We start from the raw sequence: 17,484 nt of genomic DNA, 5'->3' as shown, positions 1-17,484 counted from the left end.
CAGAGACAGAGTGGGAAGCAGAACAGGCAGATCAACGAAGTACACTGCTGAGGGGAGCAGCGGGTGGGTCATGAGAGGTCTGCCACGCCATGCGGTCACCTCCTGGGCAGGCAGGGATCGAACTCATTCGGGTGTTGCTTTAGCTTCTCAGTGCTGTGCTTTAACCCGCTGCGCCATCAGGCCCATCAGGGAGGGCCAAAATATGCTTTGTTTTTACGCCTGATGATGGGAACAAATGAAAAGAGGCATGAGCATTTCAGAAGAGTGTTTGAAGGAGGAAGTGCACATTTAGGAAAAGATACAAGATAGCCTTGGCTGTTTTAAGATTATATAATATTATAATTAAATATTAAATCTTATCATTGGAAATTTAAAAAAAATCAAGACTAGAGTGAGCTATAAAAATATACTTTTAATTTAGATTTGTAATTGTATTTTTTGCTGTTGGAAATGAGAAGTAACCTGCTAAATGTTACACATATAAGGGAGGAACTGGCAGCACAACAAATATGGAAGTAGCAAGTCTATTTCTTTTGTAAATTGAATCTAAATATATTTACAGAACATTCTGGTATACTGTTTTTTACATTTAAGATTTATTAAAAATAGAAAAATATGTTGCAATAAAAAATAAAAATATTTTTGATAGCAAGAGCCATATTTAAACTTTTTCTATATTTTTCTGTCTTGACTCACACAATTCCTGTCCAAGAACAACAAAAAAAAAAAGTGAATTTTGTATTTAGACTGGTATAGATTGGGCAAAGCTATAAAATTTAAATAAGTTCCTGGGTAAGATAATACATTAAGGCATACATGAAATAGAATGTTAAATTCTTTAAGGCTGAAGTAAAAACCTTGTTATAATTCTTAAGGTAGAGTTCTTATTGTGTGGAACTATACCTTTGTAAATTGCTTTCCTGAGTATGTAGTTTAAAAATAATGTTTACAGAATTTACAACAGTTCTGTACTGTTATTTTTATTAATGTTTTAGTGCAGTATTTTATATTAACATATGCTCATAGACAAGGCAGAATTACTATAAAATATTTATGGAAACTTTTTTTTGGATTCCTTTGTAAATTAAATGAAAAAAAACTACATGTGAAATTTTAACTGGTATAAACTATGTTAATTTTTTGTTAATTCAATAGAAAATTACTACTATATGTGAATTTTCATTCTTTTAACAGACATTGCTTTTTACTTTTTTTTTAACAGCTATTTGTTGAGCATATTCTAAAAATTGTAGGTGTTGAGGATAGGTTAACAATAGAAATGATTCTGCATCTGCATTTTTTTTTAATTCTAGTCTGTTTCTCTTCCCTTTTTAGTTGTTAACATAATTCTTTATCTTTCCTCACAGTTATATCACAGGATTCTTTTCTTACTGGATTGTGAAACAAATTAGAGGAGTAAGAATACATTTACTACAATGAATGTTATATAAAAAAGTTAATTTAGAATTAAATAGCTTACTGTGAAATGGAAAGTGATGGGGTAACTGAGTGATGACCAGTTATGAATTAATTGTACATTGTACACAATTATTTTCCCTTAAGAACACTAGAACCAGTTAACGCTGAAATGTATAACCTCCATATGGAAAATTAGGAGCTCAGGATATAGAAAAATAAAGATCTAGTCAGTGAATTTGTTTACCAAATCATATACAGGTGGGGAAGCAGAGCCCTCAACTGGGACTAGAAATCAGGTGTGCTTTATACCAACAAATACTTAGTTTAAATAAAGGCTGACATCTTGGTTTGTAAGTTACTCATTCTCATGAGTGAGGTGTTTCTTGTGGCTCTCTGCTGTTAGTAGGCACTGTCAAATGGAACTTGATGATGTTTTGGACTACATAAAGTTTTCTTTTCACTTCAGGATCGTTATAGTGTACCGGAATTTAATGCAGGTAATAAAATGATGGTTTGCATCAATGGGAATTCAAGGAAATATACAATTTGCATGTAGGTTTCAAATGAGCATTTAATTATTTGTAAGTAGCATAAAAAACTAGCATTATTACTTGTTTAATTGGAAGAAATAATTTACTGTTTATTTAATATAAAATTTCATTTTTAAATTTTCACTAGCATGAAATCATTTTCTGAGTTAAAATATTTGTGTCATTTTTCTTAATTTTTACACATGAAAAAGTTTTGTCAGTATTACGAAAACATTTAATTTATTAATTTAGAAAATGCTACATATTAAATGAGATGTTATAGTGAGTATTTAAGTTGTGAAAGAATGTATTAGCCATCATCTGAGAAATTAAGTACTTAGAGAGATGATCACTTCATTTAAGTATTTTCTGTGACACAATGAAATTATTGGTCATTTGCTATGTTTTGTTATTCTTTTTTCAATGGAGAAGGTACTCAGTCATAACTATCCATTAATTGATTCTAAGTCATTACAAGATAAAGAAATAAAAAAAGTCAAAGTGAACTATATTATTTTTAATAGTAAATAAGTCATTGTTGTAACAAAATCTGTGAATTTTTATCAGCTAGATATTATATTGGACATTTTAATTTTAGTTATGAATTGTTTTTGCAATACCACTGATGTTTTGCTAGCTAAGTGTATTCTACTTTAAAAAGGGTTAGCAGGTGGCCATCCCTGGTGGTGCAGTGGGTTAATGCACTGCAAAAGAAGCCTAAGCCACTTCTGCACGAGTTCGATCCCCGCCTGCCCCCCAGGTGACCACATGGAGTGGCAGACCTCTCCTGACCCGCCCGCTGCTCCCCTCAGCAGTGTACTTTGTTGATCTGCCTGTTCTGCTCCCCACTCTGTTCCTGGTGAATCCTCTCACCCTCCGCATCTCTGGCCTGTATCCCAGTCTGTATGAATAAATAAATAAATCTTTAAAAAAAAAAAAAAGGTTAGCAGGAAAATAACTCAAACTTTGATAGTAGAAAGCTTCTAACTAACAATTGTTTGCATTTTGGTATTGCCTAAGAACAGTACTTTTTGGCCAGATTGTATCCAGATTCTGTATAATAAACCCAAAATTAAAACAGGAATTTACATTAATATTAGCCTAAAACAATGAAAACCACGTGAAGCAGAAATTAGAACAAATGAAACACAAAAGGTTATCCACTTTAAAAAGAATGCTTTACAGTTAAAGTACCTTGTATTGTTAGGCACGTGACCATTAAGACATCTAACAAAGTTTTTTCAATGAGGTGTCCAAAATATTTAGTAGAGTTTCACTGTGAGATTGATATTGATGAGGAACAGAGGCATCATTATTAAAAATTGCCATTACTGTGTGTAGTTTTTGATTTCTAGTTAAAACAACTAGTGTTATAGGAATGAATATATCTACAATGTAATGAATTTAAGAATGGGGGAGGGGCAATTATATGAAAAAAGTTACAATTGTGTTGGAAAATTTTAAACTTCCTTTCTTTTGGGGTACTTTTTCTCAGATGCTTTGGGGTTAATTTTCAGTGCAGTATGTGTTGAGATTGAACCATGTAGCTCTCATTGACATTAAAGGGCATCTCTGGGCTAAATTTGCTCATGCATGCTGAAAAAGTACCCCTTCATGTTCCACAAGTTTTTTTGGTTATCATAGATGCTCAAGTGGAGTTATCGTGGTCCACAATATAGCATATATTTAGCCATTTTAAAAAATATTAATTTGATATATAGTGATGTGAATTGCTATATAAAGCTCAAATTGAATGCACTACTTAATATTGAAAATGATGGTGTTCAGTAAACTAAACAGTACATTTGACTTCAAAGAAGACAGAGATGCTATGCTTCAATTTGACTTCAATTTAACTCCTAGCTATGATTCTGAAAAGAAACCACTCCAGCACAATATGATAGCACCACATGGTTTCATTAATGCAATGCCATATGTGAGAAGTAGTTTAGAATGCACCCCCATTGTCCTTATTTTTATTCTAAGTATTCCCAGTGCTTCAAGACACTCTAGTTAATGGAAACTACACATTTCGTTTTGCTTACTTTTTTCCCTTTCACTTTGCTAGTTCAGGCAAAGTACATACATCCATCCTGTAGTGTACTCCTAGCTTTTTTTCTTTTTCTGTATCAGCACATGATTTCATCTTTAGTGCTTTGCCATTGTATCTTTTTTTTTTTTTTAAAGATTTATTTATTTGTGCATACAGAACTGGGGCACAGGCCAGAGGCTCAGGGGCGGCGAGAGGCCCCTCCAGAGACAGAGTGGGGAGCATAACAGGCAGATCCATGAAGTACACTGCTGAGGGAGCAGCGGGCGGGCCAGGAGAGGTCTGCTGCGCCATGTGGTCACTTCCGGGGCAGGCGGGAATCGAACTCATGCGGAAGCGGGTTTAGATTCTCAGTGCTGTACTTTAACCCGCTGCGCCAACAGGGAGGGCCCTGCCATTGTATTTTTTTAAAAGCTTAATTTACTAAAATTAATATCTGTTAAGCAATAAGGTATCAGATATTTACTGCATATATATTGCTTTGGGTTTTTTTCTTTTTTTAATAGATCTTGTGACCTTAAGAATAGTAGACAAAATATTTTGACCAGTGAATAATGATAATGGAAGATATTTGATTGGTAGGTTCCAAGTAAGAACTTCCTGTGTTTTCTTTGATTGTTAATATTATTGTGTAGAAAGTTTCAAGAAACTTTATATTGAAAATTTCAACAGAAGTGCAAGGACCAAATGAAATCCTAAATATATATATTAAATGTTCTAGAATATCTTAAAGACATAGAACATCTATAGAAATTAAGAAAACATAAATGGATAGTTTTAATTATGATTTTTGACTTTGGTAGAAGAATCATAGAATAATTCTACAATAGGCCTAATTAATCAAGTGCAGATTTTACATGTCAAGCACATACTTTATCTTTCATATACTTTATTGATGTTATTGACTATTACTGTCTAGGTATTAATGTCATTAGGTATCCTCCAAGGTAGAACTGCAAGTAAAGAACTAGAGATTACATATTGAATAATGAGGAAAACTAACTTGAATGCATTGAGTTCAAAATGTGTCTCAGTAACGTCAAAAATTATCTTTCAATCAGGTAAACATAGGAAATAGGCAGTTTGGAGGAGAAGTCAATGAAAGAGAAAGATTTTGAATTCATGGGTATAGAAATGGTTGAAACTCTAGGAAAATCAAGTAGAAAAAGAGATAAAAGAAACCTGAAAAATACTACAAATAAAAAGAAAATAATTTGAAGTGCTATAAATTGTAGAAATTATTAGGTGAGAAGAAACAATTTTTTTAAGATTTATTTATTTATTCATACAGAACTGGGGTACAGGCCAGAGACAGAGGGTGAGAGGATTCACCAGAGACAGAATGGGGAGCAGAACAGGCAGATGGACGAAGTACACTGCTGAGGGGAGCAGCGGGCGGGTCAGGAGAGGTCTGCTGCCATGTGGTCACCTCCGGGGCAGGCGGGGATCGAACTCATGCGGAAGTGGCTTAAGCTTCTTAGTGCCTTGTTTTAACCCGCTTCGCCACCAGGGAGGGCCGAGAAGAAACAAATTTAAGAAAAATATAGTAAGCAACTAATGTGATGTTACTGGCATATAGATTCAGATATAGCAATCAAATTTGAATTTTAAAGTTATAGAATTTAAAGTGAATTCTGCCTCTAAATATTGAGGTGTGAGTGGAAAATAAAATAATAAATGCTGTGAAGCTGTCAAAAATTCTATCAAGAAATTGGCAGAGAGAAAATGAATCAAATACAATGTAGTTAAAGGAAGGTATTGTCTTTGGATGGCTGAAAAGATTTGCATCTATTTATCATTAGGAAGATCTGTTAAGTTGTAACTGGGACAGTGGAAAGGGACTATTAGTGTTTACTTATTACCACTTACAAGTAGAAGGAATTAGTAATTCTAGTAATTTTTATTTCCAACCTGTTGGGTAGACAGGCTAAGGTAGTGTAGAAAGTTTAGGGTTCTGGAGGATATAGAGAGGATAAGTATTGCAACATTTGTTCTTGAAATAACTAGATGCACTTACACTTTTAGTGTTATAGGTCATAAGGTAGAGGAAAAACTTACAAGGCCTATGTCAATTGTTTCATTATTTAAGAAGTATCTTCCCTAAAATGAGAGTAGTAAGTAATCACTTTTTAAACAGTTTTTTACTTAGGCATATATCTGTAGCAGATAAACAATGTTAAATTGATAAAAGTAATAACTATTACAAGAAAAAATAGCCAGAATTGTTATATATATTTACATATATATACATATATATATATACATATATATATATATATATTTTTTTTTTTTGGAGGGGATCACTTTCCTGATACAGTTGCCCTCTTAAACTAAGAGGGTCTTATTTGTGTTTGTTACACTGTTGAATTCTCCTGCTCCTCCTCCTGCCTTATTGTGTACTGTTTTTCATAGTCCCTCAGCTGAAAATTGATCTGCAGTCAATAGTGTGCAGTGGTTTGACTGGCTCTGTAATCAGCACCACTCTGTGAATGAAATTCATCATGGGAGTCTTGATTACTATCTCTTTTAGAACTGACCTGGTTGAAAGGGCTGTCAAGCTGCCTGAAATTTGGATGCTTTGGATGTTTGCCATAAGGAATTCTTTGCTCACCAAAAGAGCTAAATTGAGCAGGGATGCAGGACTGGTGTTTATTGACTTCTTTTACCCCTTTCTGAACAGCTGGAGGACAGGGTACAAAGTTAAATGCCACATACTTTGCAATTAAGGAAAATACCTCTACTCTTGTGTTTTTGATGTGTCTTTGAATAACTATATAAAAGAAAACAGATTTTATAAATGGACAGATAAGACACTTATCTGGCCAATAGAAATCCAGAAAAGTCTTCAGCAGTATTTATATCATTGTGTTTCCCTGTTCTTGCAAACTGATAGTAAGATAAGAGTTTTCTTTTTGTGGGGATCCAACTCTCTGTTGTTTGAAATGAAACATCGATCCTTGGATGTTTCACTGAAACATTTCTTCCTCTTGTTCTGTACTTTTTTAGATTTCTATTCTAAGTTGTATTAAAATGTAGAAATTTGATTTTTTATGTTTATAGAAAAGTGTTTAATAAAAAACATTACAAAAAGTAGTATATCTTCTTAATGATACATACTGTTAAATTTAAATCACACAAAGAATCTGTGTACATGCTGAGTTTTTGTAATTCAAAATTTTGTAATTCAAAAGCAGTTTTGTAAATTACTTTTCTTTATGACTATTTCAGAATAATTTTCAAGATAATAAATAGGGATATATTCTTTTTCCTGATTATATGGGGTTCATATTATTAACTGTTTTTCCATGTGGTGGGCACATGGAAATATTTCTGATTATCTAATCACAAATAAAGCAGAGCAATAGCTGGATATTGTCTGGTGTCAGGAGAAAGTGACACAAGTCTGGATATGGATATTGTCTGGTGTCAGGAGAAAGTGACACAAGTCTGTTAGTGCATAGACATATCTCCGAGAACTAAACACATTCAGCACATTTGTATTTCCTTTAGGGCATAGACTCAAGAAAATAATTGGGGTCACTTTGGGCCATGTTTTATTGTCTTAAATTTCCAATGTTATCTGCTGGGTAGTCTTTGCATGTTTGTATAAAGTTGAAAATGACTACTCCCCTACTATGAGTCCTCAAAATTTAAAACTGATCAAGTTTTTTTATTTTTATTTCCAAATTCCAAGATCAGAGAGAGTATTGGGTCACCATAAGTCAAGTGAATCCTGCTTTTCTAGTCAGTTAAGGTCCAGAGGAAGAGTATTGTAAACTGCACACTCAGCAAGGTCATTGGACATAGTAAGTGTGTGAGTTTCAAAATCAAAAATAATGTAATGAAATAAAAATAATGTGATGTAACATTATGTTCCATAACATATCTAGCGAATTTAAATATTAAGGTGAATATTTTACATGTGTTTTTTTTCTTTTGTCTAAATTTTGTATGATTTCTTCATTTTGGAGGAACTTTTAGTTAGTGGTTGAATTACTAGTGTTTTTCCATCATTTATTTAAATTTTTTTTCCACTTAGACTCTCTACCTTGCTAATTATGGTTCTGATATAGACATAAAATGTTTCAATCATTCATTAAAGATCATGGGATTTTCAGGACATTATGGATGATAGCTTCTGACATTGCTAGCTATAAATTGCTAGCATAGTTACAAAATAGTTTCTGATATCGTTAGCTATAAATTGCTAGCAGAGTTACAAAAATGTACATAATTATTTGAAGAGTATTGTCTTTTCTCAACTGAATGTATGAATTTTATTTTAAAACCAGTATTTATTTTCTTGATTTTGGAGCCTAAGGTCATGGACTTTGATGCCCGCCCTCACTTGGTATTGCTAATAAAGTTGTAGGACATGTTCTATAGAAGTAATTCTCCTAGGTATTGTGGTTTCATTTCACCTGGTGTAAAACAAGGTGCTTGGAACTATGGTTTCTAGAAATGTGTTCTTGAGCATCTATAATTTATCAAGCTATATGTATATGCTTTTTATTCATCATCTCAATTCTGTAAAGTAGGTATGATTGGATTTTGTGTGTGTGTAATCAGAGATATGAACTTTCTTACTATGCAGTATATAATATATTGGAAAGCAAATTACTTTTGTCAGAATTTAAAATCTGTCATTTTCCTGTTTATATCATATATTAAGATGACAGACCCTAAATACTCTGTGTCTGGTTGGGAAATGGATGTATTTAGTTGGTGTTTGCCATCTGACCAGTAATAGTGATTCTTGTACCACCACTGGAGTGTTTGAAAACATCCAAGAACTGTTTCAGTCCACATTTTAAAAAAATATATATTTTACTTTATTTTTATAAATATTCATTGTTATTTATGCATTAAGAACTGGGTTATAGGCCAGAGGTGCAGGGTTAGTGGTGAGAGGATTCACCAGAGACAGAGATGGGAGCAGAATAGGCAGATCTACTGAAACCCATTGCTGAAGGGAGCAGGGACAAGACAGTAGAGGTCTGCTGAGTCATGTGGACCATCTCCCTGGCCGGTGTTCAGACTCATGCTGTAGTGGCTACAATAGCTTCCTAGTGCTGTGATTTAACCTGTTGTGCCACCAGGGAGGGACCTAAGATTATTTTTTTAATTTTTGCATAGAAGAACTGGAGTGTAGGCCAGGTGGTAAGAGGATTCACCAGAGATAGAGCGGGAATCTGAAAACACTGCTAAGGGGAGTAGTAGAAGAGACAGGAGAGGTCTGCTGTGCCATGTGGTTTATCTCCATGAAGGGGATACAACTTAAGTAACAGCAGTTCAGCATTGAGAACCCATAGGCAACCAGGGAGACCCTTCAGTTTTCTTAAGTGGGAATTTACACTAATATTTAGGGATTGGGATGTAGGAATGGTAAATGCCTTTTAGCTTTGGTCTATTACATGCAATTAAACGTAATAGGTTTAGTGTCACAAATAGGAACCGCCATAAAACAAGAATAATCATTATTACTACCATTTACCACCTAACCTAGGCTTTAAATGTTTGGCACATTTGTTTGCTATGAGGATTTTGTGTGGTGCAATAGATTGCCCATGATGTGGTAATTTCCCTGTCAGAATACTTTACCAGTTACTTTATTTCTCATGCTTGTATTCTACTAGTGGTGAACTAACAAGAGAATCCTGCTTTCATGTTATTCTCTTAAATCATGAACTTTCCTTTAGTAGGAAGGACATTTCCATCTCTCATTACTTCAATAGATGAACACACTTTTCAGTTCAGGCATGCTAGTCTCCACAAGTCTTCCCCACAGTAAGAAGTTTGGGGTAAATATTCCTCCTCTGCAGTCCAGGGACAGAATGCCCTATTCATATTGCTTTTAAGACACTGACCATTATATTGTGTTTCCCCTTTGGCCTAATTGTAAGGTATTATATTTCTTATAATGGATAAAAGTGTAGTTTGCCTAAGTGTAAGGGATTATATTTATTATAATGGATAAAAGATGATATGCTTTTTTTTTTTTTGCTAGAACAGGCATATAATTATTGATTGAATTAATTTTCATCTATGCAACTTTGCTATAGTGAAATGTCATAAAATAAGGAATTATGATTAATTTAAATGGAAACATTTTTGAAAATTCCCACACCCCAAAACACCACCATACCAGTCATACATAAGTCTAAAGTCACACCGACATATAATAAAAACAGGGATGCTGCTGCTAGGGGGGAAGTTACGGCGCTGCTCTTGCTGACCGAGGGGTTCTGACTGTGCACTGCCTCCTGAAGGGCTGTTAAATATATGCTCAATGTTCTTTTTGCTTCGCTTACTGTCGTAAAAGCAGAAATCCTTTTCAGATTACTTTTTGCTGCTTGCAAGCAGACACTAAAGTAAGGCTTTTGTGAAAGCAAATTGGCATAATGGTAGCTTTCAGGAGGGGAATATCTGTGTACTACTAAAGTAAGAACCTGAGAGCAGTTGGGAGTATGCTGTGCTTGCAGCAATTCAGACTATTCAAACAATAATGTTTTGGGATTTTTTTTCATTGAAACATCTTAGTATACATTCTCATCACAAACAATACATTTATATGGTTTTATATGCATAATGGAGTTCTAAAGTATAATTAAGCCTGGCAGTATACATATTTAACATTAATAAAACTAAATTTTTGCTAAAATTGACTTTTCAAAGTATTAGTTATTTTTTTTAAAGATTTATTTATTTATGCACACAGAACTGGGGTACAGGCCACAGGTGCAGGGGTGGTGAGATGCTTCAGCAGAGACAGAGTGAGGAGCAGAACAGGCAGATCCAGGAAGTACACAGCTGAGGGGAGCAGCAGGCAGGTCAGGAGAGGTCTGCTGCGCCATGTGGATCTCCTCCTGGGTGGGGATCGAACTCATGCTGAGTGCAGTGCTTTAACCCACTGCACCACCGGGGAGGGCCCTAAAAGACTTTTATTTTAAAGCAATTTGATTAAGGTTGAGAGTAATCAAATACACTTTGAAAATAAAGCAGGAATAGGAATAGCAACTAATTCCTCTTCTGAATAGAACATTGGGGAATTTATTAGTGACTTCTATTTTGCTCTACCATCATAGACTGACTTAAAAGAAAACTATAAACTTGATTAAATCCTGAAAGGAAAAGAATTAGTGAACTTATGTCACTATTAAGAATATAATATTTGAGGGCCCTCCCTGGTGACAGAGGTTTAAAGCTCAGCACTGCAAAGCTGGCTGTGGCCGCTTCTGTGTGAGTTCAATTCCCGCTCTGGAGGTGACCCACATGGTGTAGCAGACCTGTCTTGTCTCAACCACTGCTCCCCTCAGTTTGTACTTGGTCGATCTGCTTGTTCTGCTCCCTACTTTGGCTATGGTAAATCCACTCATGGCTTCTGCACTTCTGGCCTGTACTCCAGTTCTGTGTGCCTAAGTAAATAAATCTTAAAAAAAAAAAAAATTAAGATGCAAAAGTACACTTACAAATAGAATTCTGGGATAAGTATTTTGATTTGAGGAGGTCTCAAATTTATTAATTATCAGCTGGTTATGTCACTTTCAATTTTCTTGCTAATATTTCTAAAATGTTTTAGCACATTTTAGAAATGACAAACCCTCTTTGAGATAGTTTTTTATAGTGCCTGAGGATTATTTTTTGAAATAATCTAATTGTAAATATGGGCTATGTATGAAATTAGGTGCCTATCTTTTGAGCCCAGGACTTGCTCTGGGTAAACCTGTTTTAAGAAAAATAATGTGTAATGCATTTTCTTGTGACCTTTCTCTATCTCTTAAAAACACATATAATAAAAGAAACCTTAACTTTGGGATTTATTGATATCAGGGCTTTAATTTGTATGTGAACTATTTCTTCTTGCTGATCAATGTTAATGTCGGAAATGAACAATGGAAACAATAGTTCAAATAGTTTAACAGGTAAAGGTGATAAACATGTCACTTAAATTAATGAAATTTTTCATTGTGTTATATAAGTTGTCTTTTTGCTTATAAATACATGTAGATATGTGTATGTATAGTAATATACATACATAGTAATCAGGGGAATTGAAGTATTCCATAATTCTATTTTAAAATATCATGTTATTATATTTGCATATAATTAGTTTAGTTGAAAATTGTACACATAATAAAATCCAACAAAATGAAGCTGTTTCTTCAAGTTTTGTGGTTTCCACTTTGAATAAATACACTATCATATGTTAGATCAAGGTTAAAGAATTTATTACATTAGAAGATTCTGACAATTGAGTTGCTGGCAAAGTCTAAGAATCCATTTTCCATTAATGGATGAACTTCTCACCCATGTGATAAATAATGTAATTTACAGAGAATTAGAAAGGTGAGATTTATTTTCTCAACTGAAGGGAAATAAGAAAAGGTGCACAAGGGTTCTTCACTGTTTTTTTTTTTTTTTTAAACAAACAAGATAGAAATGTCTGGTGCTCAAAGACCTAAGAACATGAAAACATCGCAGCTTGATTTTTTTGGATTCCTTTGTAAAGGAAATGAAAAAAAAAATTGGGGAATTATAACTCGTGTACATGGTATTAACATTTTTGATAGAAATGCATCCTTGTTATAAACTACCTAGATTATATCAGTCTCCACAGCATAGAGATGTAATGATACAGGGGTTGTGACTTTAATACTTCATTTTTCAGTCCTCATAACTGTGCACTCCTTGGACTGTTCTTCAGTGTCTTTTGTTCAGGGTACAGATAAAATATCACAGAATATGAAATGTGCTTTAGAAACTGCCTTAATTATATTTGGGAATGTCACTTATGTGGTATTTTATTTATTCTGGATATATTCCATACTGATTTAACCTTTCAATTTTATTGAACTTCCTGAGGTTGTTATTATCAAAAATACTATTCTCTATAAAGTTTTGTTTGCAAAAAATATTTAAAAAATGCTTTCATGCTTTGCAGGTAACTTAAATTTATTTCTCTATCCAAGGGTTAGTATAGATTTTCTGGAACACTTGAAAAACAGGGAAAAAATTTTCTTCTGAAACTTTTGTGAATTTCTCCTCTTCTTCTGGTGAATAAGGAAAGAAACTTTGAGGGGGAAAAAAAAAGTGTGTTGTGGGGAGATAATAGTTATAGCTAAGTTTGAAAGCGTGTAATGACATGAAATAAAAATTAAAGGAGGCAGATTAAAGTTGCAACACCTAATGTTTTCAATCTAAAAACCAGAATGGTCACTCACAAGTACACCATCATTAAATGTCCAAATTGTGGATCACACAAATTGTGATCCGTATTTATCCACGAGTCTAGAAATTATGCCTTAAAAGTTTTGCTAGTGATATTAGGATATTAGGAAAATTTTTGCCAGTGTCTCCATGTAGGCTTTATTCTCACTCTCATACAAATAGAATATCACATATAGATTTTAAAAAAAGTTTCCTACACAAGAATGTAAAATGTCTTTTCCAAATTCAGTTCAGTCATACTTGTGGGACAGCTTTGGTAGGAATTTTCTGTTTATCTAATTTAATATTTAATATTGCGCTATTGTAGGTTAACGGGGCATTATTTAGCCTTACATTGTATTCTCTCATAATATTGAATAAAATTTCCCAAATTCATATAATAGCTTTGATATTTGCTTCCTCACTAAAGATAAAAGAGTTGTAGTTACAGGCCATGTGATTTGAATTAATAAACTATTTTTATGCAAAGCAATGATTTTGGATTTTCCTTGTCAGAGATTGCTTAAAATCATAGAAGTAGTCCGTCCCTGGTGATGCAGCAGGTTAAAGCACAGCACTAAGAAGCTAAAGCCACTTCAGCACGAGTTCAATCCCCACCTGCCCCGGAGGTGACCACATGGTGCTGCAGACCACTCCTAACCCGTCCGCTGCTCCCCAAAGCAGCAGTACTTTGTCGATCTGCCTGTCTGCTCCTCACTCTGTCTCTGGTGAATCTCCTCATTGTCCCTGAACCTCTGGCCTGTATCCCAGTTCTATATGCATAAATAAATAAATCTTTAAAAAAAATCATAGAAGTAGTTTGTTAAAATCTCATCCAAAGTTATTAACTAGGTATCTACTTTTTCTTTGAAGGAAAGCAATTTAATAAATTTTATATCTTACATTTTAATAAATCATATATCTTTATGGTAAATTTGTTTCTGGGGTTGTGAGGAGGGCTTAGCTCACATGTGGGGGGATACCTGGCAAAGTATTACGTAATAGATAGATTCCTTTTCATCCTGCTTTATTCTCAAAAGCTTTTATAGAAATACCATTACTGTTTAAGATTATCCATGTAATGAGAAATCACAGCATGCAACTTGAAAAATGATTCCACTTCATCTTTTCTCATTCATCTCCTAGTGCAATTATAAATGCTTGAGTGCAATGTATGGCTATTCAGGTCAAATTCTCTTTCAGGAATGATATTCCTGTTTTACAGTTTATCCATCTATTAACATCCTGAAATGTCAAAAGTTTCATTTTTAAAGAGTAGAATGTCACTTTCTTTTTTACTTACAGCAATTTACTCAGCAGAAAAGCAAGAGATTTGACAGTTGTAGCAGTCAGGTAAAAACTGGCTGGTGATTTTAGAACTAGGGATAAATGTTCAAAATATGTACAAATGCTCACAATCTATATGTTACTGAGGTGAAATGGGACATGATCAGAAATATCAGTGCATGCACATAAAAAATTCTGCATTTTATTCCTAAATTTCAGGTTTCGACATGTATTTATTTTAAAGATTTATTTATGCACACAAGAACTGGTGTGTAGGCTACAGGTATAGAGATGGAGAGGGCTGTGAGATGATTTACCAGAGACAATGTGGAGAGTAGAACAGGGGAGCAACAGATAAGAAAATTCACCAGGAAGGTCCCTATTTCTTTATTCTTGAAATATTTCTTTCATACTTAATTGACTTTAGTACTTTGACTCAGTGTGGTGTGTATCAGTGTGGTTGCATGAAGGAAAATAAGTTTTTAATTAAGTGTTGCTTCTACCTAGTTGAAGCTATGATTAAATGCTTCTCTTTGATATTAGGATTTTATTTATTGTAAATTTATTAATAATGAGGAAAAAAGCTCTCAGTAATATGTAGAAAATACTGTTGGAAACAAAATTCACATATAAAGAAAGAATATATAGTGTTTTCTTAATTGTAATGTATAATGTGCATATTTATTGTTGAAGCTTCCTAAAAAGACTATAGATATGAATATGTTAAATAATTATAGCTATCATTTCACAATGTATACCTTTAGTAAGTTATCATGTTATATAACTTAGGAATTTTAAAACATGCTGTCGACAGTATTCAGATCAATGAAGACTACACAGCTCACACAGTTTTTAAGTTAAACAGCATCAAACATCAGCTTCCCTTCAAATCGTTCTGAAAATTCTCCATTTGTGAAAGGATGGATTGGGGTGACTGTTTCTCTTTTCTGATTGAGAAATGCGTTGCAACTGAGAAATGACTTTGTTTATCCACACTCCACGTGGATAGAAAATAGCACCCTGTGTGCTCATGCGTGGGACCCAGGCGCGTCTGTGCTGCCCTGTGAGGTGGGTGAGGCCAAGGATCCTCTGCTCTTTTTATTTTCATTGCCTTTTTATTTTCATTGCCTTTTTATTTTCATTGCCTTTTTATTTTCATCCTCTGAGTAAAGCTATGCTGTCTGAGAAGGTCTCTCTATCTAGAGTTTTCCCCTCGAAAGGGAAAGTAATGAGTTTGAATGGTAGCAGGTTATTGTGGAGGTTTATTTTCTTCAGTGTGTAAGTGTTTGGGGAGGTGTTGGGGGTGGAAATAGGGCTCATTATGCCTTTCAGTTTATTCGCTTGTTGGTCCCCTGTCAACCTGCCAGCCCTCTCTGTGGGATAACTGCCCTTTGTATAATAATCCGCCAACATTCATGGTGGTTGTATTCACTGTACCCATTCTACTGTGGAACTCCATTACGACTGGGGTTTGAATGCAAAGCTTCATGATATCTGGGTATAAACAGTGTGCTGAGCCACAAAGACATCCTTTGTGTTTCTTAGTCTTATAATCTCCCCTAAACACACACATACACACACACACACACACACACACACACACTTTGAAGAGGGGATTTTCTGGAAATAGCTGGAAATAGTAAGGAAAATACATGCAGTTTCCACTCTGCTCCATAGTTTCCATAATGTTGTTAGGGGAAGTTTCTGATGTTAAAACCTAGTTTGTTTGGTAGACAAAAATGTATTATATAAAACGCTGATTTTCTACCTGTAGAGGTGTGAGTGAATTGGCTTTTGTTTAACTGCAGTTACCTTGTCTGGCAGGTGGCCACATTGACTATTTTTGGCATGCTTAGAAGTACCTCTCTGATCCTTGTAAGCCTCTGCTTTGTCTGGAGCAGTCCTGTAAAATGCTTAACCCTGAATTCGCCTCTCCAAGGAAGATGTGGCTCTGACCTCTTCATAGTTACCTCTTCTGATTCTCTTTTGTTTACTCTCTTGACTGTGGGTGTCTGGGGTGGTTTTAAGAATAAAAAAATGACAGAATCTTCCATCAGCACACAAGTGACAATTGCAAATTAAACGGGGGGGGGGTGTTGTTTTCTTTTCCTCTACCTCCTGTCACTTTACAGATGGGATGAAAGCCCTGAGTAATGAAGAAAAGCAATGCAATTGGGATGCTAAAAAACTAAGAGAAATGTTGACTTCTCCTTTTTTTGTTATTCCCTGTCCCTCCTGTAGGATTTGAACAAGCTTTTGAAAGTCAAGATACTCTTCTTCTTTTCTGTTTTGCTTTGTTGAAGTATTTCACTTAGATGCAAAGGTGCTCAGACCTTTTATGAAAATTCATTGTAAACCCATACTTAAGTTATTGAAGTATTGAGCACCTGTCATCTACTCTGCTTCATTTGTGTTTTTCCATTCAGTGAATTTATATATAATTGTGGAAGCTGCTGCTTCCTATGAAGAATCTTTGACTTTTTAAGGCACATACGTCTGTTATCACCACGGTTGTTTGGAAGCACATTGACCTGCATACATTCTTATGAATACTTTTATGCTCTTTCTCCCTCCCTTTTGCCCCACAGCAATGTTGTTTAATAGCTTAGCAAGTGCTGAGGAATGTAAGGGAGATTCTAGGTTATTTTAGGTCTCCTGTAATTAAAAGAAAAAAATCCCTTTGAAATTGTGTCCTCTCATACACAGTATTTTAATACATCTCCAGAGTTGTACTTAATGTCTTTATTTCAGGAGAATTCAAAATGAAGGATGCTTGCTTTTCCCTTCATGTTTGTAGGTGTCTTCAGAATGTAGTGTACCTATGCTACACTGGTGTGTGTGTGGGTGGGGTGGGGTGGGGATAAGGCAGATTTTGTAGGTCATGTGGTGTAGAGTTGCATGTTCAATATACATTTTAATTTTCATAGAAAATTTTCAGTAAAATAATTGGAGGATCAATGAGAATTTGTCATATGTGGCATCTAACTTTAT

At 34.4% G+C, this 17,484-nt stretch overlaps 1 protein-coding gene across 13 annotated transcripts in view; it reads left to right on the top strand.

Annotated features, from left to right (window-relative positions):
- Window positions 1-17,484, top strand: part of ADGRL3 (adhesion G protein-coupled receptor L3) — a 726,682-nt gene that overhangs the window by 118,100 nt on the left and 591,098 nt on the right. The gene's annotated exons all lie outside the window — the stretch shown is intronic.

The sequence above is a fragment of the Condylura cristata genome, unplaced genomic scaffold, assembly GCF_000260355.1.
Source record: "Condylura cristata isolate star-nosed mole 26May11 unplaced genomic scaffold, ConCri1.0 scaffold00012, whole genome shotgun sequence".
Classification (NCBI taxonomy): domain Eukaryota; kingdom Metazoa; phylum Chordata; class Mammalia; order Eulipotyphla; family Talpidae; genus Condylura; species Condylura cristata.
This window is presented reverse-complemented; position numbering and strand designations above follow the sequence as displayed.